The sequence below is a fragment of the Maniola hyperantus genome, chromosome 12, assembly GCF_902806685.2.
Source record: "Maniola hyperantus chromosome 12, iAphHyp1.2, whole genome shotgun sequence".
In the NCBI taxonomy this organism is placed as follows: Eukaryota; Metazoa; Arthropoda; class Insecta; order Lepidoptera; family Nymphalidae; genus Maniola; species Maniola hyperantus.
The window spans coordinates 5,154,061-5,180,952 of NC_048547.1; the positions used below are offsets into that span (position 1 = coordinate 5,154,061).

Consider the following 26,892-nt stretch of genomic DNA (forward strand, 5'->3'; position numbering starts at 1 on the left):
GAAATCGCAATCGGGGAGGGAACACCCCGTACACCCGCACTGCCCCAGCGCTAACCTAGTGCGGGCGAGCATGAGTGACGTGCGGGTGTGCGGGGCGCCATCCCGCCTCATACCCCGATTGCCATCTCAACCTGTCGTGGACTATAAATAAGGTTTCTAGTTGAATCGTTTTCAATCACGGTACATTACCTATTTTATTAAATTAGCAAAATGAGACCCTCATTACCAACAAAGGTGACATTTATTACCATTGAACCGAGTTCCCCTTTTTACAAATGGCCAGAAAATACAAAGGTTTTCGCTACGAAATGATATTTATACTTATGCCTTTGTTATTTCATGCATGTTTTATATGAATGATATTGTAGCGACATCAAAGAGGTATTGTACGAACTTTTACAAAAGGGATGAACTATGAAAGTATAGAACTCCTGCTCACAGATGTATAGATAAAAATATATATACATTCATTTCATTATATTATTAATATAAAAAAATATATAATTCCCGATCCGAAGTAGCCGTAGTAATTTACTAAATGTATATGAGGGATTGCGCCTAGGTTGCGCAATAGAGCCAAATATTGTTTTCCGAAGCCAAGAATATCTCTAATTCGGAGGTGTTCACTGTTCACGGGTCCGATGACGACGGTGTGATTATGATTACCATTAACGCCCCGCACACCCGCACAGCCCCCGCGCTAGCCCGGTGCGGGCGAGCGGGCCTCCTCATACCCCGATTTCCATCTAGACCTGTCGCGTATTATATCCTGAATTAACATCTATTAGGTGAAGAAAAAACAAAAAGTTCCCACGGAATTTTTACAAAACCTAAAACCTAAGCCGTATGGATGAAGTCTTCGACACTTCAGCTAAAAGCTGATAATCATTAATTAATGACGTTAACTTACATTCAATCCTACTAATATTATAATGTGAAAGTGTGGATGTTTGGATGTTTGTTACTCAATCACGCAAAAACGGCTGAACGGATTTGGATGAAATTTGGAATGAAGATAGATTATACCTTGGAGAGTGACATAGGCTAATTTTTGTCCCGGAAAATCAAAGAGTTCCCACGGGATTTTTAAAAACCTAATTCCACGCGGACGAAGTCGCGGGCATCAGCTAGTATTAGATAATTTTAGTAAGAGAAAAATATTTTTTGAAAGCAAAGCGTAAACAAGCACATCCATCACGTTTATGTATGTATGTTTAAGTACCTTTCAAATGATAAAACAATGGTGTGATTAAAAGCAAAAAAGAAAAAATGGAAATTCAATTCACTTAAATTATTTCGCTCCATGCCCGTAACTTCGGGGGAGGGTTTAACCCCCTAAAATCCCCCCTTGCAATGTGGCCACAATATGTACCTACTGTGTCTGTGTGTGTGCCTGTGATATTCTCTGTACTAAATATAAATGGAAACAATCAGAGGTGCGATTGTGTAAAAAATTACCATGGAAATGGTATTCATTTCATGGCGTAAACAGACGATTTCAGTTGTCAAACGACAATTTCGAATTGTGTAAGGTGTTCATGATTGTTTAGTCATTACATGGTTATGAGATTGGTTTTTAGACCATTGAGTGAATGATTTGATAAGATTTGACAGCTAATTTCGATTGTGTAACTTTTTTGAGGCCATTGCTTATGTCAAATAATAACTGTGACTCGAGACCTATGACAATGGTCTTAATATAGGTTTTAAATATAATTATCTAACTTTTTTAAGCCAATTCCTACTTCACCGCGGTAAATTTTGTACCTTTTTACTCGACTACGGCAAAGCCGAAGGCTCAACAGTGCACAAATTAACACAGCTCTTTATCAAAAAGTGTTTTAAACAAAAATTTACGTTATTATTGCAATAAAAGGTACTTAATAATTCATTGTATACCTAAGTACCTAGCTAAACTACAACTAGTGATAATAATTTAGTGATGCTAGATGCTAGAAAACCACTAGGTATCGACGCCTCTCAATCCGGCTGGTCACCCTGAGAGGTTAGACCAATAACCTTCAGTGTAAATACAGTTCATAGGTGTTTTGATTGACTAGGTAGGTACCGTATGTTAAATGGACACAGAAAACACCTGAAGGAGGCCTCACACCCTAGGGCCTAGGGTGTACTGCACAGCTAAACGGTATCTACCTAGGTATCTACTGGAAACAAATTAGCATTTAAGTAATTTGTTCACTGATTACCTTAGAAAAGAACTCGACTGATTACAGACAGATTGTTTTAAGTTTAAATTGGCTTAGGTATAATTATGTTGTAGGTACTTATGTATGTACCTACCTACTCAAATCTAATAGGTACCTGAGTTTTGTAGGTAATTAAATTTTTGTTTGTTTATTTAATGTAGTATTTTATGTTATGTAAAATAGCTTACTTTATTATAAACATTAAATGGTTTAATGGTATAAAATTTAACTCCTTACGCGCCATTTTAACTTTATGTGTCAAATTTCATGTCAAAGGTACCACACTTTGAGGTGAAAGTTGACTCATAGAGTTAAAATGGTTCGTGAGGAGTCATTTTGTATAGACTATACCTAACTACCTACTTAAAACATCATCATGATCAACTCATAGCCGGCTCACCACGGAGCACAGGTTTCCTCTCAGTATGAGAAGAGTCTCGCCATAGTCCACTACGCTGGCCAACTGCGGATTGGCAGACACAACCTTACATACCTACATTTTTATTATTAAAAGAACCTACTTCCTTGGATACAATATCAATAATATAAGTTAGTAAAAATGAATTGTTTATTTGCATTCTACACTACACTAGACAAGTACCTACATAAGAATGAATATTATTTACAACTTATTATTCGACACACAAAACAGATTATGACAATAATAACTGAGTAACACAAGCCATGACTTATAAAACTAGTCACACTCCAAAAAAAAGTGTGTACAAAAGCACTTATAATATTAGGTTAAGTCAAGGCATAGGTCCTACTATTAAGCATCCTGTGGCAAGGTAGGCATTAGTTCCCATTTACTGGCAGGGCATAATGAGCATAGAGCCATTTCGGCTAGGTAAGCAGTGCTTTTATGCCTCTTTGACCAGTTTGCAGTTTGTTTCAGTGCGTAAACATAATCGTAATTCCACTCCACAAAAGATTTTTCAAAGCGCACAATCCAATCTTGTAATTCATGCTGAAGCCTGTTCCTTGAAATGTTTATTGCGCTCCAGAGACCATATCAAGGCAATGAAAGCTGAAGGAAAGAATTGAATGCTTAAGTTGAGAACTGGAAAGGAAATTCCTAGAGGAACGAGGTCAAGTAAGTGAACGCTTTCTGCACTGGGCTTTATATTAATTAAACTCTAATAATACTACGTTGATCGTTATCTTTTTCATCCCAATAGGACTGAAGTCAGGATCAAATTAAGTCTTAGCATTTTATTTAGCTTTGCCGTATTGTTTCCCGCAGCGGAATTTTTAATTACCTAAGTACCTACCTACTTCTTACTTCAAACTTTGCACACCAATTTTGTTCCGACAATAATACTAGGTAGGTAATCGGAATTCGTTTTTAAAAAAAAAAAAAAATTGTTTCGTTTTGTTGTTCAATAATTACAATTAACAACAAAATTAATTGTTTTGTTACGAAAATTTGTAGTTACTAACCTATTTATTATTCTTTAGCTTAACTCAGATGCTGTGCTAATATTTTATATCTAGGCGTTCACTCGGATGCTAGTATGTAAATAAATATAAGGCAAGTAAACTTAGTTATAAAGCTACAAGAGACTGCACTTTGTTAGCTCTTAACTAAGTAGGAAGTATGTAGTTTTTTAGTTATTTAGTTGATAATGTGCATAGTGGTAAAGTTTTTTTTTTTATTTATTATTTAATCAAACTTTTACAAGTACTTTTCAATCGTCAAATGCATCTGCCATTGGTTTCCTACCGAGAATGAACCAGCAAGAAACTCGGTGGTTGCTCTTTTCAAAGATTTGATATGAATATTATGCCAAGTATAAAAAAGCATTTGCAGTCCCGCGCGTTGCTGGAACAAGCTGCAGGTTAAATCCACGCCCTTTTATCTATTTATAGATAATTTTCAATTGTGTAATATGCTTTTTTCAAGAGCATACTTTTAATAGATCCAAAATAAATCACGGAATTTTGTTATAAAATGTTACCCATTCCAACAAATGACTTTTGGACTTTTGGTTTCTAATTAGCCTATTGTGTAGATCACCAATTTTCTTGTAAGTAACTAAGAATATTTATGCACCTATTTATGCTATAAGTGCAATCCGAAGTAACTTGTTACGTTTATTTTAATATTTTATGATAGAAATTAGGTAAGTATGATAGATTGAGTAGTGAGTATATAAGTATAGTTAATAGTAGGTATAGTATAGTTGTAGTTTTTTTACAGTTAATAAATTTCATTCGAGCATTTATATTAAAATCCACATGACTCAATCAATAAATAGAAGATTGTTTCAAGTAGCAAAGATTCGAGACGACTATTAATTATAGAGAAGAGATGATATACTTACGTAAATTATATCTATCTATCACTTGGCAAATTCCCTTATTCCCATCATCTCCCTCATTCATCACTATAGATCCAGTAACTAGTAACTAATACGGACATCAGCTGACTAATCATTCTTTAAGTAAGACGGATATCTTATTCTATACTACTCTATTATGAAGGTATCTAGCGTACCTATAGAAAACTTCTTCGTTGATTGTAATAAGACTTACTGAATTAAAGGCAAACAAACATACTGGTATTGGTAATTATTTAAGGTTTAGATTTGTAAGCAAGGACTCACACTATACGACATCCGGGATCCATGTAAGTGCATTTAAAGTGTATATGATAATAACAGCTGTTAGACTAGTATTGTAATGGAAGAGAAGAGATAAAAGTCATGGAAACGACGCGACGCGGTATAGATGATATAGGAACGGATTACAACTTGCGATGTATAAAGTTATGCTAAGTACAAGTAGAGTAGACAGGGTTGCGTAGATAATGTAATAAAATTAAGCTTATTACAGTAAGCCAGATAAATATACTCGAAGGTTGCTGTGCTCGAATAAAACCTTTTTTCCCCTCGAATGAAAGTGTATTCTTACGGAAGACAATGGGAGGTGTAGCTTAGCACTACACCTCTTTGTTATTCACCGCGATAAAAGTTCTTTGTGCTAATAAAACTGTGCGGCAAATTGGACCTATGTAAAATAATATTGTGTTCTTTTTGACCTGACTGTGATCTTACTGGGTGGAAGACGGAAGTGAAGAATTAATATGAAGGCGAGCTAACCTGCAAAGGATATGGCAGTTTTATGAATAAAGATGACAAGGTCGAGATGGCAATGGCGAATGGTCGAATGGCGAGATGGGGCGGGGACGCCCCGGACACCCGCTCAGCCCCCGCGCTAACCCGGTGCGGGATAGCGCGGATGACGTGCAGGTTTGCGGGGCGTCCCCCTGCCTTATACCCCGCTTGCCATCTCGACTTGTCGCGCACTATAAGTAGGTACCTCCAATCGGTTTCCAGTTTCAACGCAGCATCATACTGGACCGCTAAATCTACGGTTTTATTAGTAGGGAGTCCCTACTAATAAAACCGAGGGAGGTAACTAGGTAGCCATTTGCCGAGTTTTATTACGATTTTGAGTTAAAAAGAGCGGCTTAGCAACCTATGCATGTAGGTTCTCTATACTCCATCTGAGTAGGTATATCTATCTACACATGAAAACTGAAATTGAGGTCATGCGAATGACCTGCAAACACAATATTGTGTCCGTACTTCGTAGCGCGTGACAGTTACTTTTATGTTCATATCAATACTACGTACTAGGTGGCATAAAAAATAACTATGTTCGATTTTTGTGTCTAAAGTGCGACTCTGCGAAAACATATAATTTTATCATCCTCAAATGTAAAGCAGTAGGTATGCCAAAAATTGTACGATGGAATCGTGGAAATGGAGTGCTCGTATGGATGAAAGCCCGAAGCGCAAAATGTATATTCGCTGTACGGAATTTAAGTTAAGTAGGTATATGTTAAAGTTATCATTGTTCAGCAAGTTAAGTACTAAATCCAAGAACGTATTTTATACGAATTTAGGAGTCCTTTGCTGTACCTTACATGGAGGCTCCTCGGCCCTCACACTATTACGCTGCTCATATAAATTCCTCAAACCCTTTGGGAATCCTTAATGAACACTTTGAATACCTAAAATTGACGGAATTTTTGCGTACAAACAATAATATATAATAAGATATCTGTAATAGAAATAGAAAGATTTTTTTCAACATAATTTTTATTTAATTAAATGCGATATAAACGGAGAAACTAACATAATATATTGGCAACGTTCTTCTCAAATCGCTAGACCTAGAATTTTTAGATTTGCATGTAAGTAGGTCTTTTCTATTAGGTAGACCCCAATAAAAAAGAAGTTCTATGCGAACAAAGCTGGTGGGGTTCAGCTAGTTGATAATATTAATGTGTAATTATTGTCATCATGAATAAGAAGCGTATCATCAATCATTATAACCTAATATGGAAAAAGCACGCTAAGTAAGGTACCTGTATACGTTCTACAAAAGCAAACGAATAATAATATGCCAATCTACTCAAAATACATTGCAAATTGCACTGAAAATTCAGTAGGTTATAGGTTCCATCGAAACTTCGTGTCCATATTCTCGTATCACGCATATACCGTCTGCAAGTTCATTAGGCCTGCGCTTCAGGTTTTATATTTCAGAAAGGTATATCAGGAAAATTCGTAGCTTCGTAGCACAGTTTTACGATTTCGTAGCATTGCCGTAGACCCTCGCATAATGCTCGCACAGTAGATTCCTCCGACATCAACGAGGTATGGCATTATATACGTGATTAGGGAAATGGGTAAACTGTAATGTATTGTATAGTAGGTGATTCTGTTAGCATGATGATTCCCCAGTGCAGTGAAGAGAAAGGTACCAAGTTCGAAACCAGACAGGTTTAATTTGAGATTCATAATTTCTAATTAGATCCTGTGTCTGGTGGTAGGCTTCGGCCGTGGCTAGTTATCACTCTGTGACCCTAGTAACAAAGCCGGTACAATGCCGCGTAGACACCGATTAGGGGCATATAGTAGGTTGAATAGAACTGCCGGGCCCACTTTAAAAGACTGGTCATCTACTACCAAGAGAAACCCTTGTCATCCAATAATAATAAAAAAGGTAAATAAGTACCTACTTACGGTAAAATTAGGAGGTAGGATATTAATTTATATAATGGTACCTCCTCTACGGTTCACTGGAGTGGACATCCTCAATTTACGGGTAGGAAGGTAAGTAATACTCGTAGATCACATAGTTTTTACATCGGTGTAGTGAATACAGTCTTCAAAATTGGGGTAAAAGCTGGCTTAAGGACGTCATCAGCCCGAAACGAAACTAGGCTTAGAAACTCGAACGAGAGGACATAAGAGGCCGCAAGGGATGCCGCGCGCCTATTCACTTGGAAATGGGGTTTTCTTAATTTGGGCCAGCGTTCTTGAATCACATTTTTGCCAGGATTTTTTGTGTTTCTACACAAAGGTAGCTTTATTATTATATTTTTATTAAATATCACTTTCCTTAACGGTGAAGGAAAATATCGTGAGCAAACCTGCATGCCTGAGAGTTCTCCATAATATTCTCTAAGGTGCGTGAAGTCTGCCAATCCGCACTTGGCCAGCGTGGTGGACTATGGCCAAGCCCTTCTCATTCTAAGAGAAGACCGATATATTCGGTCCGGAGAAACATTATTTATATCACAAAGTTTGAGTTTACGCAATTTTCATATAGCTTTGTGAGCTGTAAAATATGAAAATAATTATTCCGTTGGCGTGTGAATGTTAAATTAGGCCGCGAGTTTGCAATATGTAAAACATTTGCAATTTCACTTCACAATTTTGCTTAATTTTGCCACATTTCCTTAGTATATTAGGTACGTAGGCTTTTCCTGTGGAGGCAATCATTATCATCATCATCATCATCATCATCATCATCATCAACATCATCATCATCATCATCATCATTATCTTGCAAGAGAGATAGATGAATTACTCACTATGTGTTAATTTGATCCCAGAAAGCCAAATAGTTCGCGCGGAATTTTTAAAACCTTAATCCACGTGGACGAAGTTGTGAGCATTGTCTTGTAGGTATGGTCCGCGACAGGTCGAGATGGCAATTGAGGTATGAGGCGGGGGGACGCCCCGCACACCCGCACTCACCCGCGCTGTCCCGCAACGGGTTAGTGCGGGGCTGTGTGAATGTGCGGGTGTGCGGGGCGTTCCCTCCCCGATTGCCATTTTGACCTGTCACGTACAATGCATAATAATACAGAAGTTATGAAATAAGAATTTAGAAAATATGTACAAGTGACAAATATGTGAAGTGAGTGTGAAGTGAGGGTAAAACACAAAAAGGCAAGACAGAATCAGATTAGCAAGGTAACTAAAGAAAATATGTATAAGGCTCTTGGATAATAGGTAAGTATCTAGGACCTAAGTAGGTATAAACCAGTGTCTACCAGATTTAACCGAAACTTAGTTACCTATATAAAAACAAACATGCCTCTAACGAGTATAATGCCAATATGGTACGAAAAATTCGCAAGTTATTTCAGTACCCGTAGTACAAGATTTTACGTCTCACCAAACGAAACCAAATTCGAGAGTCGAAATACTTCCGCGTTACAGTAAACTGGATCTTAAAAGCCTTGTTTTAAAGCTCAAGTTTGTCTACACTTCTACAGCCAGCGCTCCAAGCGGAAACATTGCGAAATTAAAATCAGGCATTGAATATTTGACTTTAATTCAAGGCTGTTTAGGTCCATTTTACTGTAACGCGGAAGTATTTCGACTCTCGAATTTGGTTTCGTTTGGTGAGACGTAAAATCTTGTACTACGGGTACAGTTCAATCGTGACGTGTAAATATAAAACGTATAGATCCAACGAGGAAAATGTAAAACCAACGGTAGGAACGTGGTTACAGAAGTCGCAGGGGATAGAATATTCGAAGCCGTAAGTACCTATATTCGCATAATTCTGTATTCTGAGCCGCATTCGTAGCATTTTGTAAACCTAGTCTTAGCAAATTCGATCAGTTACGTACGTTTCTTTGCAGATTTAAAAATATTTATGACAAGTTGACTCGCCCCGACTTCGCCCGGATACCTACAGAACTTATATAGGATAATAGAATTAATGATATATTATGATATCTTTAATGCGGCGACCGCATTTCAATTTTTTTTTCAATTTAAGTAGTTAGCAGTCTATAGTGCCTTGTTATTAGCTCCTACTTCTTCGTAGAACAAATTTAATCTTTATAAATCGTTGATGTTTTTTTTATTAGCCTTATACTTAGAGCTTTGTGCATTTTCCACGTTCCGTGTCGTTGCCGGTTGCGGGTAATATAGCGAGTCGGAGTTCAAATGTTTGCTTTACGAGAAAAGTATTTTTATATTCTTTCATCAAAATAATCATACTTTTTGTATAAATATACTTAAAATCAATTCATAGCAATATTATAAACTAGCTGACGGTTTTAGGTTTTTAAAAATCCCGTGGAAACTCTTTGATTTTCCGGGATAAAAAGTAGCCTATGTCACTCTGCAGGTCTTTATCTATACCCATGCAAAAAATCACGTCAATCCGTTGCATCGTTGCGACGTGATTGAAGGACAAACCAACAAACAAATAAATAAATAATCTTTAAATAAATAATCTTTTGGTACAAAGATATCATGCATCCCATGCAGGACATAGGCTACTTCAGATACCAGAAAATCAAAGAGTTCTTTTCGAGAATTCGCGGTCACAATTTAGTATGTAAATATTTAATAACTTTACTTTTTCGGTAATTAGAGAGACTTAGGCCCAGCACAAACAGAAAAAAACCGGCCAAGTGCGAATCAGACTCGTTCCGTACTACAATCGTATTTTATCGACATTTTGCACGATAAATCAAAAACTACTTACTAGATCTCGTTCAAACTAATTTTCGGTGGAAGTTTGCATGGTAATGTACATCATATATTTTTTTTAGTTTTATCATTCTCTTATTTTAGAAGTTACAGGGGGGGGGGGGGACACACACACATTTTACTGTTTAGAAAAAAATGATATTAGGAACCTCAATATCATTTTTGAAGACCTATCCATAGATAACACGTATGGGTTTAATGAAAAATTTTTTTTTGAGTTTCAGTTCTGGGTACCCCCAAAAAATTTTTTTTTTTCTAATTTTGTGTGAAAATCTTATTGGGGATCACAGAATGCATCTAATTACCAAGTTTCAACAGTATAGTTCTTATAGTTTCGGAAAAAAGTGGCTGTGACATACGGACGGACAGACAGACAGACATAACGAATCTATAAGGGTTCCGTTTTTTGCCATTTGGCTACGGAACCCTAAAAACAGAACTGGAACTGGTGCTTTTCCGCCCATATTTTATTACTAACTTCAATGAAGTTAATTGAACCACACAAAGCTGTTCGTGTGTACATGCATGTATGCAGTTTGGTTTGTGCTGACCCTTAGTTGTTTAAAAAAATTAGTACAGTATGTGGCAGAAAGTAATGTACATCGGCCTTTAGAATTACATTTCGGCTTTGTAGAGCCTTATCTCTGTCCCTATATGACGTTGTATGTTGTACCAATATGACGTTTAGTCGTTCTCAATGACAGGGATAACGCTCTACAAATCTGCTATCTCCTTCTAAATGTCGATGTACATTACTTTCTGCCACGTACTTTAATAAGTAGGTACTTTAAACATTATCTCTAGGTCGCATTACTGCTGTCCCCTTGGGCTCGTCTTGTATGATTTATGAGTGAAGTTTCATAAGGTGTCTCAGTTTGAGTCTTTAAAGAGATAAGGGATGAAGTTTTTCAAGTTTTTTTAGACTATCTACGGCCTTGTTTTAGAGAAAAACAGTTACGTCTTACAAAGTATGCCTGTTTTCTTTTCAGTGTTTACTATATCCTACATCACTGGTTTTACAACACTTGTTACTCATAGTGATTCATAATCAATGGCATTTTCGAAGGAAAAAGCTTTAAAACAATAACAGATTAAGTATTATAAGCCCTAGGACCAGATTTGCGGTATTTGGCAACTTCTTGTATGGTAGGTATATAATGGACATAGAGTCCATGGCTGGGCATTTGTCTCTCCCAAGGATTTATATAAGTTTTGTGCTACTTGGATCTAGCAACTCGTTTGAGATGGTCTAGTAGTCTCCCAGCACAATATATATCCACACAGATCATTCTAATTGCTATAACCTTGATTAATTCATGCATCATGCAGCAATGTACTTGACAATCGACATTTCTATTTGTAAGAAGGATTCTATAAATAGCACTTTTATTGGGATTAATTGGTTGACAAGGAATTATCATAGTTATAAAAACTGCCTTTCTGGAGGTTAGCTCATCTCCATCTTACGTCACTTACTATCTTGGGAGATTAAAATCAGTTCTTGCCCGAGCATCCGAGATACAGTGGAAAACTTTATTTTTGTAAATTAATAGCGAGCAAACGAACAGGAGACCATTTCTGATGTTTTACATTACGTTTCAATATTGGACAGACAGACACTCTTTCGCTTTCATATATCTTTATGGTACCGTGCAGCATTCTTCAGTGAGATTTCTTATTAACATAATGTAGGTACACGTAGATAGCTGGTAGAGAGACTTCCATTTGGGCATACATATTTTATGTCAGATTCGCCTTTTGATGCGTTGACTGTAGATTACTTAAACACCAGGTATTATTTATTCTGTGACTCAACGATTGTCCTTGGCATACTTACTGAAAGTTACATCTATACTTAATTTGCATATTACAGACATGAAAGTACTTTAGTGAAACGTAAGCCTTTCCTTAGTCACTTACATTGAAGAGATATAAATGGTTACTTATACTTTTCTGTTTTTTTGTGAGCAGAAAGATTCAATGACATAAAAGACCTACCAAGGTAGTTAATACCCATAGTCCAAACTTAAGGCGAAATGGGATCTCAAAGGCGAAATGTATGGAAAATTCTGGGCCGCCCGAGCACTTTGTTGCACGCTTTTTATAATTTTTAAAATTCTATGTGCTCTGTTACCATAAAATAGTACCGTAATCCCTTAGTGGATTAAACGTTGAACGTAAATACGAAATTTTATTGAAATTGGTTTTATATTAATCGAATAAAACTGTTTCTCTCCTAATGGTCGTGTAAAAAATGCGTATTTAGGGGAAACTTCGATTGAACGAACAGACCTCACGTATCTCCATTTTATTTAAGATGCTCAATGATATAATCATATATAAGTAGCCATCTAAACCATATGTGTTTGTAAAATTTCAACTCAATCCGATAATTGGATGTACCTAGTCAAAATAAAATCATCTAACAAGTCAACTTATACAACATACTAGCTAATAAACATATTTTAAAAATCAGAATAAAAAGTGTGTAATAAAGAACTCATATTTCTATTTGAAAGAACAATCAGAAACATGGATTTTCTTTGAAGCAGTTTTCTTATAAGAATTAAATCTTTTGTTGAAGGAAATTAGTGGCCACTTGTATACAAAAGCTTTTATTGCTAGAGCTCTTTATATTTAAATTGACTGCATTATTTCTGTAAACATTGCGAAGAAAATATGAACCAGTTTAAATCTTATCTATATATAAAAATGAATCGCTAAATGTGTTGCTGATCGCAAATCTCGAGAACAGCTGAACCGATTTTGCTAATTCTTTATTTATAATATTCCTTGTAGTACGAGGATGGTTCTTACGGAGCGAAAAATTTAAAAAATTTGATTCGACTGTTAGGCGGTACGAAGTTCGCCGGGGCAGCTAGTAGTTCATATAAAATACCTACAGTAAAATGACTGTGTCTATGACGAATGGTTGACGGCCTTAATTAAGGATAATAAGGAAGGATATAAAGTAGTAATAATTCTTGGAATAATTATGCGAGTGACATGTCATCAAACTGTATATGTATAGACCGTACAAAATGAGAACTCACTTGCCATTTTAGCTCTTGAGCATCACACACCCAATGCGGAACTTGCTTGAACTCAACTTTTGACGCGGAATTTAATGAGATTTTCCTCTTCCATTTTTGAAATGTGGCTTAAAAAACCAAAGATTCGCGACGAATTGAGAACCTCTTCCTTTTTTGAATAATACTATCTTTATTGAGTTCGTATTCTTGAAACTCTATTCTACTTTATAACCTCCGTGAACTAAAATTTAAACCATAAAATATACTATTTAGCAAACAGTCTACTCAGTATTAATTATGTTACTACTTATATTACTTAGCTATTTTAGTTATTCTATATATTTATCTACTGTTTGTAACTATATATTTATCTACTGTTTTGATTGGATATGACCCTATTCAGTACATGTAATATGGCTTCAGTGAAGATCTTTGCTAATAATCACATTATCGGGTATCGGAAGCCTCTGCTTATTCTTAAGTAACTCTATTCGAAGTTACTTAAATAAGCCAACAGTAGCATAACATAAATATTATGAGATACTGGCATAGTAATTAAAAAATCACTTGCTTTAACGGTGAGCAAAACATAGTGAGGAAACCTGCAGGCCTGAGAGTTCTCCATAATGTTGTAGTAAAACAAGGATCCCTTATAGTTTCGTCCAGTTCGCCTGTCCGAATATCGAGACATTATAATATTTGCACATTTGACTATATGTTTTTTAAGTGCTACCTACTTCCCGTCAAGTGGTCTCGGAGGGAATGTGCACAAATTCAATTTCAGAACCCATTTTCCGAAACGACTAGGTATATTATCTAGTCGCATGTTTTGTTTAATATGGATGCTGTACTCTACAGGCTTGCTAACTCGTTTGTATTGAACGAGAAAAGTAGGTAAATGCTGCAACGACGCTCGTCGCCACTCGACACGCAGAATTCCATTCAATATCTCTTAGTTAACCAGTTCTTTGACATTTTTAAAGTTAAACTTCTTTATTTATGTAAGAAAGACTATATGGATTTTCAAAATCGATATTATGTTACTTACCAAAAGCAAATAATTATAGTGTTGATAAAATTTTAAAATAAATAAATACCTATGTGTTGTAATTAACGTGCTTATCTATAATATAAAAATGAATCACTAAATGTGTTGCTCATCGCAAATTTCGAGAACAGCTGAACAGATTTCACTAATTCTTTTTTTTAAATATTCTTTGAAGGGTTCTTACGGAGAGAAAAATTTAATTCAACCTCCCCCTCAATTTTTTAAACTCCACCCGAGCGAAGCCGGGGCAGGTCAGCTAGTTGAATATAAATCAAAGAAAATTCATTTCTTCCGATTGCTAACAATTTATTTTTATTTTTAGAGGGTTTACAAAAGAATCGACGAAAGACCAAACGCAGATGTAGTATGTAATATCATTAGGTACTTAAGTAATGAATACTTATTACATAGCCGTAAAAAATGGTTAGTGCCTTCGCGACTTTATACGGTTACATAAAATATTACTCGGAATAATTAGTGAAGGTATTCCGCAAGTTCTATCGGACCGTAAGCTTTATTATAGGTTGGCAGAGGTTGGAAGTTGGATCATGTAGCGAGCGGCCTACTTACCACTGGATTTAATAACGTTAATGGACTTTGTACGACCATAATATAAAATGTAATCCATCTCTAGCAACTTTAGACGTAAGTACTTTTGCTTACTTTGATTAACGGAATTAAAAAGAAGTATTTAAGAAGGTGCAGGCGGTTTTCCCACTAGATCACAACAAAGGGTTGTTCAAGGGGTGGACTAACAAATTCTTGAAAGCCCAGTAACGCATTAGCGGTTCCTCTGGTGCTGCAAATGTTCATGGGGGGCGGTAATCACTTAACATCAGGTGACCCGCCTGCACTCGCTATTTTTATTTAAAAAAAACATACGTAAAAGATTTTTAATGCATTATTGCAAACATTCCTTTTTTCACCTTCGGTACAATAAATTTAAAAAAATGCAAGCGTCAAAATCGCGCATGAAGTCGCGGGGGCATCTGATAATAATACCTACCGTTGAAAAAAAAATTCGAGTAGGTATGTTGGATGTTATGCCTTACAAATAAGAGTCGCCTATAAATATTTTAGCAAGTAATTTGCCGGCGAGGATTATACTTCCGAGCAGTAATTACCTACGTGCATGTTGATTGCACATAAACTGTTATTGTCATTTCAGGTGATTTCAGTTCATTAGGGTTTTAATAATGAATTAGCACAATAACTTCTCAATAATCACTGATGTAGACTAGTGCCTACTTAATACTTACTAATGTAATTTTTATATACTTTTTAAGTACGTATTATACGAGCATTACTCGAGTACAAGTATTATACGAGTATCTATAACCTTAAAAGAAAAATTGCTAATCAAAGGGATCACGAAGGGATCCCTCAGAATCGAAGAATACGATGCAATCGAAATTTATTAAGAAACTAGGTATCTTTGAATCATTGAACACGTTAGTAAATATAGCAGTGGCAATATGTAGCATAGAAGAAGCAGAGAAATGCTAAGTTGTACTTACGAATGAGTTCTGAAGTGACCGGCGCGGCGGCGCGCGGCGTAGGGGTTTAATTTTGCCGCACCCTCGTATATCGAGAGAAAGCGCAATGCATACAAAACGCAGACCGATATTAATATACTACGATACATCTTGCGATATTAATTTCTGAGTGAAGTAGGTATGTGTTTATGTTGAGGTTGGTAGTAGGTATCTACTTATACTATTATGTATTCTTTAGTAATATACCTACTCGTATGACTAGCTGACTATACACTATACCTCTTCGCACAGGTGGAGAAGATAGGGCGATGGTAGCTTTGGCAATTATGTATGTTTATTATTTGTCGATTCAACAATTTCCTCGTACTTAGTTGCCAAACCACTTATTAATTAATTATTGATTGAAATGAAATGAAATACATTAATTAAGCAACTGGCGATCAAAATGCTTTCTTAATCCGGATTCCGGACGTATTTAACTTACCTACTGAATACTAATCTAAATTTATTTCCAAGAAAAACGGCATAAAATTATACTGAAACTGGATGATGCCCGCGACGTGGATTTAGGTTTTTAAAAAATCCCGTGGGAACTCTTTAATTTTCCGGGATGAAAAGTAGCCTATGTCTTACCCCGGGATGTAGATAAGCTAACTCCGTACCAAATTTCATCAAAATCAGTTAAACTGTTGGGCCGAAGCTATAATATTCGTATGGATTGAGTTCAAAGTTCATGATTTCGATCACTAATACAAACTTGAACTCATTTCCGAGCAAAATGGCCTAAAACTGTGTTATATAGACTCCAAAGTTCGTGGTTTGGATCAAAACAGTACAATAACAGTAAAGCTTCACCAATAATTTATTTTGCTCCTCCTTTAAAATTTCATTCCGTTCCGTTTTGTCAATCTTTTCCTCATTATTAGTATGCATGCAGGACAACTTGTGCTACTTGATATGTTAAGACCACTGCACCGGTTAGAGTTTACCATAAGACCATTAGATTTTGATAAATGAGGCTTAGTTGGCTATTTTAGCAGTCCGAGTAAATAATTTCGACAAAGTATTTTTTTTGGTCAAGCGTGACTAATAAATATATCGATAAATGGATCGAATATAAATATTTATGTATTTAATATATAGTGACCGATACTTTATTTTATTTTATTTTATTTTATTATTATATACTATAAAGACAAATATTTTTCTGAATCGCCTTAAGTCGCCAGTGGTGACGCGGACGCGAACATGGCCTAGTCTAGTCGGTCACGGGCAGAGCGGCCAAATTGGCACACTTGCCCGGTTAAATTTATCGATCCATCGCACCCGATTGCCTTGCTATGAAAGTTCATAGTAAATAAGATTTGAATTGTATACCGTTCTTCCGGCTGAGTGTCCAAAGCATGCGAAATGAGAATCGATCAAGTTGGTTCTAAGTACGCGTCTTGAGTAGAACTTCGCGTTTTTATGCGTTCCACCCTTAATTTTTATTTGACTGATGGTGGTTTAGTGGTAAGCGATGTGGTCTTATTAGTGGGAGGTCCCAGCCGTGGCTAGTTACCACCCTACCAGCAAAGCCGTGCAGCCAAGCGATTTAGCGTTCCGGTACGATGCCGAGTAAAAACCAAAGGGGTATGGGTTTACTAAAGAAAACTGCCATACCTCTTCCAGGCATCATCACTTACCAAATTGAGAGTGAGATTGCAGTCAGGGCTAACTTGTATCTGAATAAAAAAATGATTGTTTTTTGCCTTTTTTATCGATTTTACTATTTATTAATTCCTAGCGACCAGTTTTCCTAGGAATATTCTACCATCTAATATAAAAGTTATTGAATGAATTAGTCAGTCAGCTTGCTGTTTTGTTGTGGGCTCTTCTCAGACCTGGGCGCGTTTGGAACCCTCGTAGCTTTAGTTGTCAGTTTACGTACAGTACGCGGCAGAAAATAATGTACATACATCAACCTTTGGAATGAGATTTTGGCTTTGTATAGCGTCGTCTCTGTCACTCATACCTGTGACGATGTGTAAAGGTCGATGTACATTATTTTCTGCCGCGTACTGTAATTAACTATCACCATTACATTATCTTACAAATACAACAATTGACCATCAAAAAGTGTACAATAGTACTTACCTAATTTGAACAAATTATTTGACTTTGACTTTAACTTGGACTAAAGTATATATTTTGGTACATTATGATAAACTTTTGCTGTAAAGCTTTGCGTTAAACCACTTCGAAAGTGCTTTCGTAATTTTGAGCTTTAAGTAGATATTAATCTTAAATTAAGTTGGAGAAATCTTCAAAAAGTTAAATTGACCTTTATCATTCTCAGATTAAGATAAGTAGTTATCAGAGTTAAAGTGAACATTGTGTCATTAAGAAGTTTCGCCGAGATGAAAATCGGTCAAGTGAATTATATTTCCGCACTTGAAGTTCTGCTTCAACAAGATCTTCGTATACAAAGTTTACCCTCACAGTGTGTACTGCTGTTATAGCACTGGCTTTGTTCATACAAGTTATTAAACTGCTTTAATCAGAAGCACAAATGTGTTTTAATGAAAATAATCTTGAGCTGAAAGTTCAAACCAGAAGCAACAAAGTTTTTGTTTTACTTTTACGTAGGTACCTACAGTCTGAAAACCTCAATTTAATTAATTGATACCAAACAAAAGACGGGGTTAAAACGAAGATTTATCTTTTTTGTAAGTAATCCTAAAAATGAGTCTTAGAAGTGTTAACATATTTTTTAGGTAATATTTTTCCATGTTTTCATCAATTATGCACTGACGACGTCTAACGATTATAATAAACTAGCTGATGCCCGGGACTTCGTCCACGTGGAATTGGGTTTTTAAAAATCCCGTGGGAACTCTTTGATTTTCCGGAAAAAAAGTAGCCTATGTTACTCTCCAGGTCCATATCTATATCCATACAAAAAATCACGTCAATCCGTTGCACCGTTGCGACGTGATTGAAGGGCAAACCAACAAACCAACAAAAAAACACACTTTCGCATTTATAATAATGGTACTGAGGTACTGATGAAAAATGAAAGACATTAAATTACTCGCACAAGTCGCGATCAGACTTTTTCTTAACCAATAGTTAAGTAGGTAGTAGCCATTAGTAGTATGTGCTACGATTTCTATAGGTATTAGGTACGGCTACGGCCTACGAATGAGCCTGTCGGTAAATTGAAGCTAATCGTAAATTATAAAGTGTCATTTCTAGTACGATGGTACGGAACCCTTCGTGTGCGAGTCCGACTCGCACTTGGCCAAAATTTTGGTTTTGTAAAAACAGCTATCAACAAAAACGTGATTTTTCAGGTTCATTTCGTCTTTTGACCTGACCGTTTGCTCTTAGTCGAAATATGTCTACCTACGACCCTCGCTATATACCGAGTATCATTATATAAATATACGAGAGTTGTTATTATTATGTACCACGTGCACGTACTTAAACAGGAAATTTAATTATAATCTGTACCAAGCCAGCTAGTTAAGTTAAGAGCGTAGCCTAATGGAATCAAGTTATATTAAGTTTGTAGTGTGTATATGCCTATACAAAGATCTTTTAATACGTACCTACTTTGGAGTAAAGCATTAGGCTTGATTAAGGCTTGATAGAATTCAAAGATATTAAAATATCTATGCATGCTATAAAATAAATAAAAATACAAACTCTTATCATACTCAAATTCCCTTTAAATTTAGCGTAAAGCTCTAGTGTTACAACCTAAGTACGAGAATAATGCAACGCGTGTGGTCTTTTTGAACTATTGAGGCACTAAAATTAATTAGTAATACATAGCGATACACATTAACGAATTAGGCATGTGATATAATAGACAAACTTACCTAGTTAGGTCAAACGCAGAACCCAACAATTTCAGCTAAATTGACAAACAGAAAATAAGTACGTCAGTAAAATGTTGAGCTTTTCCGTTTTTTAACTTCATTTACTCAATTGAATCAGCATTCGCAAGATTTACTGTTGGCTCGGCAACAAATTACCTACTGTACCTACTCAGTGGTTTTTCGTGGGTAGATAATAATTGCGAATTGCAAACTATTTATATATCAGATGTCTATTTCAAAGCCTTTATTTATTCCTTATGTTATCTTAATCTTAACTGTTTTCATTATTTTTAACTATTTATATATTTGCTCAACAGAAGACGCAGTATTAAAAATTACATCTTTAATTACATAATACCTGGATAAAGGTGAAAAGTATGTAGGTGTCTTCCTTGACCTTCAAAAAGCATTTGACACAGTATCAATACCTATTCTAATATCTTGCTTAGAAAAAATCGGAATACGTGGTATGCCACTACAATGGTTTACTAGCTATCTCTCAAATAGAGTGCAACGGGTACGTGTAGGAGAGCACCTAAGTGAACACTCAGTCTGTGACTTTGGCGTCCCTCAGGGCAGCACACTAGGTCCGTTACTCTTCTTAATCTACATTAACGAACTCTGCTTGAGTAGTATACCGAATGCAGATTTAATAATGTATGCAGACGATACTGTATTATTGTTCCATGATATCTCCTGGGACAGTGTACAAGTAGCGACTACTAAAGGACTATGTACAATAAACCTTTGGCTGGAAAATCACTTACTAACACTAAATACACAAAAAAGTTCTTACATGTGTTTCAGCAACAGCAGACCCGGCGCTGCGGGCATAACATTTAATATACATGTCGGAGAACAAGAGGATGGCCGATAATTATTATTGATCTTCAGAATCATGAGAATGTAGTAATTAATAAGTAGGTACTTTAGTCCATGTTCTTTACAAATAGTTCTCAGTAACGTATCGCACATGGAAACCATTAACGTAACACAACCAGATCACCCTAACCTAACCTTACCTATGGTCGCCTCCTATCACCCCTCACAGCGACCCCTCACCTCACTCTAAACTAGCTAGCCTGAGCTAAACACTACATCGTGTGATTAGGGCGCAATTGCCATTGCAACCTCGCAATCAAATCACGACCTATTCCGTTATCTAATCATCTCAAGGTAATCAATCACAACTTCATGAACGCTCTTAAAAGGATCATTGCATTGACTCTCTTACGATCTAAACCCGATCGTATTATTGACTTCTCATTACTAATTCAGAATATCGCAATAGCTCTACCTTCTCCACTCTGTGCACATCTACACACAGAACACCATAGCATCGTGCGCCACACGCGACACGACTACTATCTACCCAAATAAACGATCACCACAGAAACCAGGTAGAATGCAAGCTATTCGATCTCATGGGCAACTCATTGTCCAATCCATTTCAACACTACACAAGAGTCATCAATGATTCTTTACCAACCAGGTCATTTCAGCATCAACCAATCAATATTCCATATCACAACTACACCAATAGTAATCATGCTAGCAGCCTTCACCAATAATAATTATTCTAAGCTAATCCTAGCTAATATTCTGATAAATTGCAATTCTTCCATTCTAATTGACAACCACGCATGTCAGTGCCAAATCACTCTTTTCATAAAACATTCCTTTTATAAGAATCCATGACAGTAAGAACTCTTTTGACATCGACACGCCTACATTCAAATACACAATACATCCTGTAGCAGTCATAATAACTGCCTTATGACGAAATCATGTACATGTCCAAATCTCGCAAGAGTTACAACAATAAAATATCTGGGAGTTATAATAGACGACCAACTCTCGTGGACGCCTCATTTTATGGCAACAGCGCTTAGGGTAAGGAAGTTATTATAGATAATAATTTTCAAAAACTTGAGACCAATACTGGACAAAAAGCGGCTGATACAAATTTACAAAACTCTTTGTGAATGCGTATTAACCTACTGCATTACATCATGGTGAGGAGCGCCTAAATCGAATTTCCTTCTAGTAGAACGCGCACAACGGGCTATACTTAAGGTGGCGTTAAAACTTCCTTATAGATACCTAACTCATTTACTATATCAAGAAGCTGAGGTTCTTAGTGTTAGAAAATTGTTTATATACAAAAGCATTTTAAGATATCACAACGAGACTGTTCCATTGCTACCAGCAAACACTAAAAGAGTTACTAGATACCCAACACCAACAGTAAAAACTGCGCTGGCTCAACGCCTCGCGCTCTTAGCACCTTTATTATATAAAGCGATTGATAGGAAAACCACAATTAATAATACTAACAACTACTCGGCAAATACAAAAATAAGTTCCTACCTCAAGAACCTTAGTTATGTGAGTATTGAAGAACTTTTAAGCGCACACCACATTTCTACGTAAAAATAATATACACACTTACACACACACACACACCCACACAATCATACACCCACACACATACGCATATACACACGCCATGTGAATTTTTATTTTATTCTATTTTATTTTACTTATTTATCTTATTTTATTGTATAATTTAGATTTTATTATTAAGTAATAGTTAGATACTCAATAATTGTATTGTAAATTAAAAAAGCTTATGTAACAGGGAAGGCACTGGCTCCCATGACACAGTTTATAGTTCCTTGGGAGCCAGTGGTCAAAGTCTTATGTGTCAAATCTTTTTTTTTGCAAATAAAGAAATATTGATTTATTTATTTATTATTTATTTTAAAATTATATATAATTATTAGTACATTTATGTTAGTAGGTTCTTCTTATCGGATGTAGGGGGTTCACCTCTTACTTTTCGGAGTTTTAAGTAATTAAATATCACTTGCTTTAACGGTGAAGGAAAACATTGTGAAGAAACCTGCATGCCTGAGAGTTCTCCATAATATTCTCAAAGGTGTGTGAAGTCTACCAATCCGTACATGGCCAGCGTGGTAGACTATGGCCAAAACCCTTCTCACTCTGAGAGGAGATCCGTGCCCTGTAGTGAGCGGGCTATGGTTTGATCATAATGATGATGATGATGAGGAACAACGAATCATCAAACAAATAACAAATAATTTTCTATAGGCAAAAGTAGGTAGTAGGAGGCGCAAGAGTCAAGGTCGCTGGTGGAAAGGTGGACTTTCGAGTCAAGCGTCTGTGGCATCAGTGACGCCGCGACAGAGCGGCAGATTAATGTAGGTACCTTTTACGCAAATCTAGGGAAGTAGAAATATCACTATATAACATCAGTGCCACAGCAGCAGACTATACTGAGGTCATCGGATGGATGCCGTGACATGGTAGGCTCTTGCACCTCCTGCGAGTCATATGGGTCGTAACTCGTACGCGATCAACTTTTAAACAGCGAAATGGACGTGGCGTGCTAGTAATTTAGTACAAAATACAAAATCCTATAATCACATAACTGAAATAAGACCAAGGCTCTTTTCTGATAACACTTTAATGCCAGACTGAGAACCAGCTATAAAGCCAGCATAAAGTATACATAATGGCCTGTTTTGACTCGAATACCAGACACTGAGGCGGCAAGTTTGCCAACACTGTTCATTTGGGTCGAGACGTTATCGATTTTTTATTTCACCATTCGCCAAAGCCGGCAACTGGCAAGCTATTGATATCCCAACGATTTCCTATTACTATTTAACTATGCTGTACCGGTTGAAATATTTTTCAATTCATAGCTACTCGACTAATGGGAAATTTCAGCTGAATTAAAAGCGAGGTAAGCAGTCAGTCAATTGAACAAAGTATTAAAGTATATTACTATCATAAACTATATATACTATGTTTTTTTTAAACTAGTCGACCCACCCCCGCTGCAATCGACTGAAATGTTTGAAAATCGACAAATTTTAATACAAAAAACTGGAACATTTATATTTATTTCTTTCATAATATTTTCATTTTTAACAGTTTGAAAAATCATAGCTACAAATTTATACAAACATTCATTCCCTATTTAACGCTCTTAGCAGTAATATCAGTACCCTTATTATAAATGCGAAAGTGTGTTTGTTTGTTTGTCTTGTTGGTTTGTCCTTTAATCACGTCGCAACGGTGCACGTCGCAACGGATTGCCGTGATTTTTTGCATGTGTATAGATTAAAACCTGGAGAGTGACATAGGCTAATTTATCCCGGAAAATCAAAGAGTTCCCACGGGATTTTTAAAATACCTAATTCCACACGAACGAAGTCGCGAGCATCAGCTAGTTTCTAATAATCTTTTCTTAGTGATTGCCTGCATTATAAAAGGAACGTATATACTCTGAAAATTTCAAATCTCTCTTTGATAGATCTGTAAGTCACTCAGGACAAGATAGATAAAAGATGGAGGACGACTACTCTGCAAACTTAATCGCTATTATTTTATCTTAAGTACACAACAGCTTCGGATTAGCTCTTTGTAAGGCCAATCATACCATACAATATACCTACATTACTTTATTTTATGTAGTGAAAAAAAAATAACATCTAAAAGATAGCCCATAAGGCGAATGCAAATCAACTTTTATATTCATTAGACGGACCCCCTTTCATTATGACGAAGTCGTCTCGTTATGTCTATTCAACCCACCCTCTTACATTAAATAATAAAAAATTGTTTGATAGAAGCCAAGAAACTTTTCGAAAATAGCTTTTTATTAACGTTGGCGGCAACTTTTAGCGCTGTAGGATTATCCATGCTTTTTATTATAATATCATAAATGCGAATGTGTGTCTGTCTGTCTGCTTGCTTATAACGGCCCATCTGTTTACCGATTGGGAAGAAATTTGGTACAGAGATAGTTTGCATCCCGAGGCAGTACATCCGCTACTTTTATTCTGAAAAATCAAAGAGTTCCTGTGGGATTTTTCAAAAGTTTAAATCCACGCGGACGAAGTCGCAGGAATCATCTAGTTTAAGTATGAAGTTACTCTCTCTTAATTTGTACCAATGAAATTAAAAGAAAGATTTTATATAAGATGATACATTTAAGATTTTTTAATAAAAGAGAAAATTATGATAAAGCTGCCTTTACATTGTGACATGATAAATATATGTAAAAGGTAATGTAAAATGTAAAGCACATATTTTTAGTACAAGGTTAGGCTATAGGCACACATTAAATCAGGGCGCAAATGATGCAAGTTATAAATATTGAAGCTGTCAACCACAACCAAGTCCATTAGGGTAGTAAAGTAGGAGGTATTATTTCGGCCTAAAGCCTTGTCTGGGAACAACGTAGTAAGTCGGAAATACGGGAATATCTGCATCTAATGGCTCGTTCAACCCCGCCCTTTGAGCTCAACTGCCAACACGATTTAAGTAGATTCACACAAGAGAGATCTCTGTGCTAAAAGAGCGAGCGAATAGGTAAATGGAGATTTTTACACACTATCGGACCCACAACTTTACTCGTTTATTTTGTACCTAATAAAAATTTTAAATACAAAAGTGTGTCTGTCTGCTAGCTTTTCACGGCCCATCCTAAATGGATTATTCCAGATTTCCAAAGATAGGTTGCTTCGCGGGGGTAGATACTTTTTGTCCTGGAAAAGTGAATCAACGATCTTCAATAATTATTGATCGATACAGATGGAGTGAATTTTAAAAAGGTAAATTCATTCGGGTTTTAAAATTCGAACTCACCAAAGAAAACATGTAGATGTAGTCCCAATTTCAGTTTTAGTACTGTCAATTGCATTGTTTGGGCTCGTTGCGGAAAGTACAAGGCAAAATACACTGGACATGGTTTGATGTCTGTACTCTCCTACTCTGTATAACACGCAGTGTGGGTGTGTAGCGCGGCGCGGACATACATAGGTGTACAAAGCGACGTCCTGTCGTGCAGTTGATAGGATTTACCTTGCCTAGTTCTACTGTAAGTAGGGCGAAGAGTAGGTTTTTTCCAAGCTATAACGGGCTTGGAACCTTGTCACACGCAGACGCTCCATAGTCCATTGACGCTACTCTGCTACTTGGTATTCTGTGTCACTTGTCAATTAAAACTTTAAAGTTTGTTCACATAGATGACGAGTCAAGGCTTGACTTTACACAATGTTCGTAGTGTTAGGTACCTATTGTGTTAGAACTTTAGAAGTCATACTAACTATAACTGAATTTCTGTAACACTTCGCGCCCTTGATGATAAAATAAAGTTTTATTTTGTATGCACGGTCACCGAATTTTTTTATGAAGAAGCGTAAAACCAGAGTAGAGTGGTGATACCGAAGAGAATTATATTAGTCTGAACGCACACTTCCACACTGACACTGTAGAAAAAGCGTTGTACATTTTATGTACTCAGTTAACGCGCGCAAAATTTATATGCGAAAGAAGACACGATTTCAGAGACTTAATTAAAGTAGCTTCAGCACCCGTCGGAATTAAAACATCCGCTTTTGCTCCAAAATATTGTCTCCAGTCTCATCATGATTGAGATCCATTTACGTAATATCAACGTGTTAATTAACTGATTTATAAACTAACTAGCTTATCCCCGCAACTTGATCCGCGTGGGCTGCACCAATTTAAACCCCCTATTTTACCCCCTTAGGGGTAGAATTTTCAAAAATCCTTTCTTAGCGGATGTTCACGTCATAATAGCTATCAGCATGCCAAATTTTAGCCTGATCCGTCCAGTAGTTTGAACTGTGCGTTGATAGATCAGTCAGTCAGTCAGTCAGTCACCTTTTCATTTTATATATTTAGATAAAGATGCGATTGCTGTGAGAATCAGATTAATTATTACAATTGGTTGTAGTTATGTACTTTTAATTCAACGCTGTCCGTACAACTCAAGGGCGATCCGCATTCATGCCACACTTAGCTAATTTTAACATTCGACATTCGGTACTGATGCGTCCAAGACAAGCGGGCGCTCTCATCGAACATTGTTTACAACAATAATAGACACCGAATCATAACTTTTAGATACATCTTATACTTTTTAAAGAGCTCTGACTCTGAGAAGATACAGCTAAATGAAATTATTGTTAATTTTAGTTTATCTTCATTTGCTTCTCAGCTATTCATTATATTAATATTCTGGATGTGGGGTATTATATCTTAGTACCCTAGTGCGTACCGCAAGAATTGTTTATGTTAAGGTTGTTTAATTTTTTTTTATTTACTCTGTATGTGATGTCACCTCACTCGAAGACCTGTCGCGAACAATACTTAACAAAACTCTAAACTCTGGATCTTTTTTGACTCCAATTAAAATTAACTGTATGTGCATTGTGTTGGTGTGTATGTTTGTTTATTATACTCATTCATGTAAAAACTCCTAAACGGATTTGGCTGAAAATTGGAATGGAGATACCTAGTTTATACCCTTACTTAACTATGTGTTATCTAATCTAATGTATGGCTACTTTTATCCCAGAAATCA

The 26,892-nt window shown here is 36.2% G+C and overlaps 1 protein-coding gene across 42 annotated transcripts in view; it reads right to left on the reverse strand.

The window, feature by feature from the left end:
* The window catches only part of pHCl-1 (pH-sensitive chloride channel 1), a 64,811-nt gene that overhangs the window by 28,689 nt on the left and 9,230 nt on the right, over nucleotides 1-26,892 (reverse strand). The window contains exon 1 of one of the 42 annotated variants that reach the window (XM_069502173.1): nucleotides 15,622-15,641. The exons of the other annotated variants lie outside the window; for them this stretch is intronic. The gene's annotated coding sequence lies outside the window, so the exon portion shown is untranslated. Of the gene's footprint in view, nucleotides 1-15,621; nucleotides 15,642-26,892 lie in introns of those variants that run through there. 42 annotated transcript variants of the gene reach the window in all.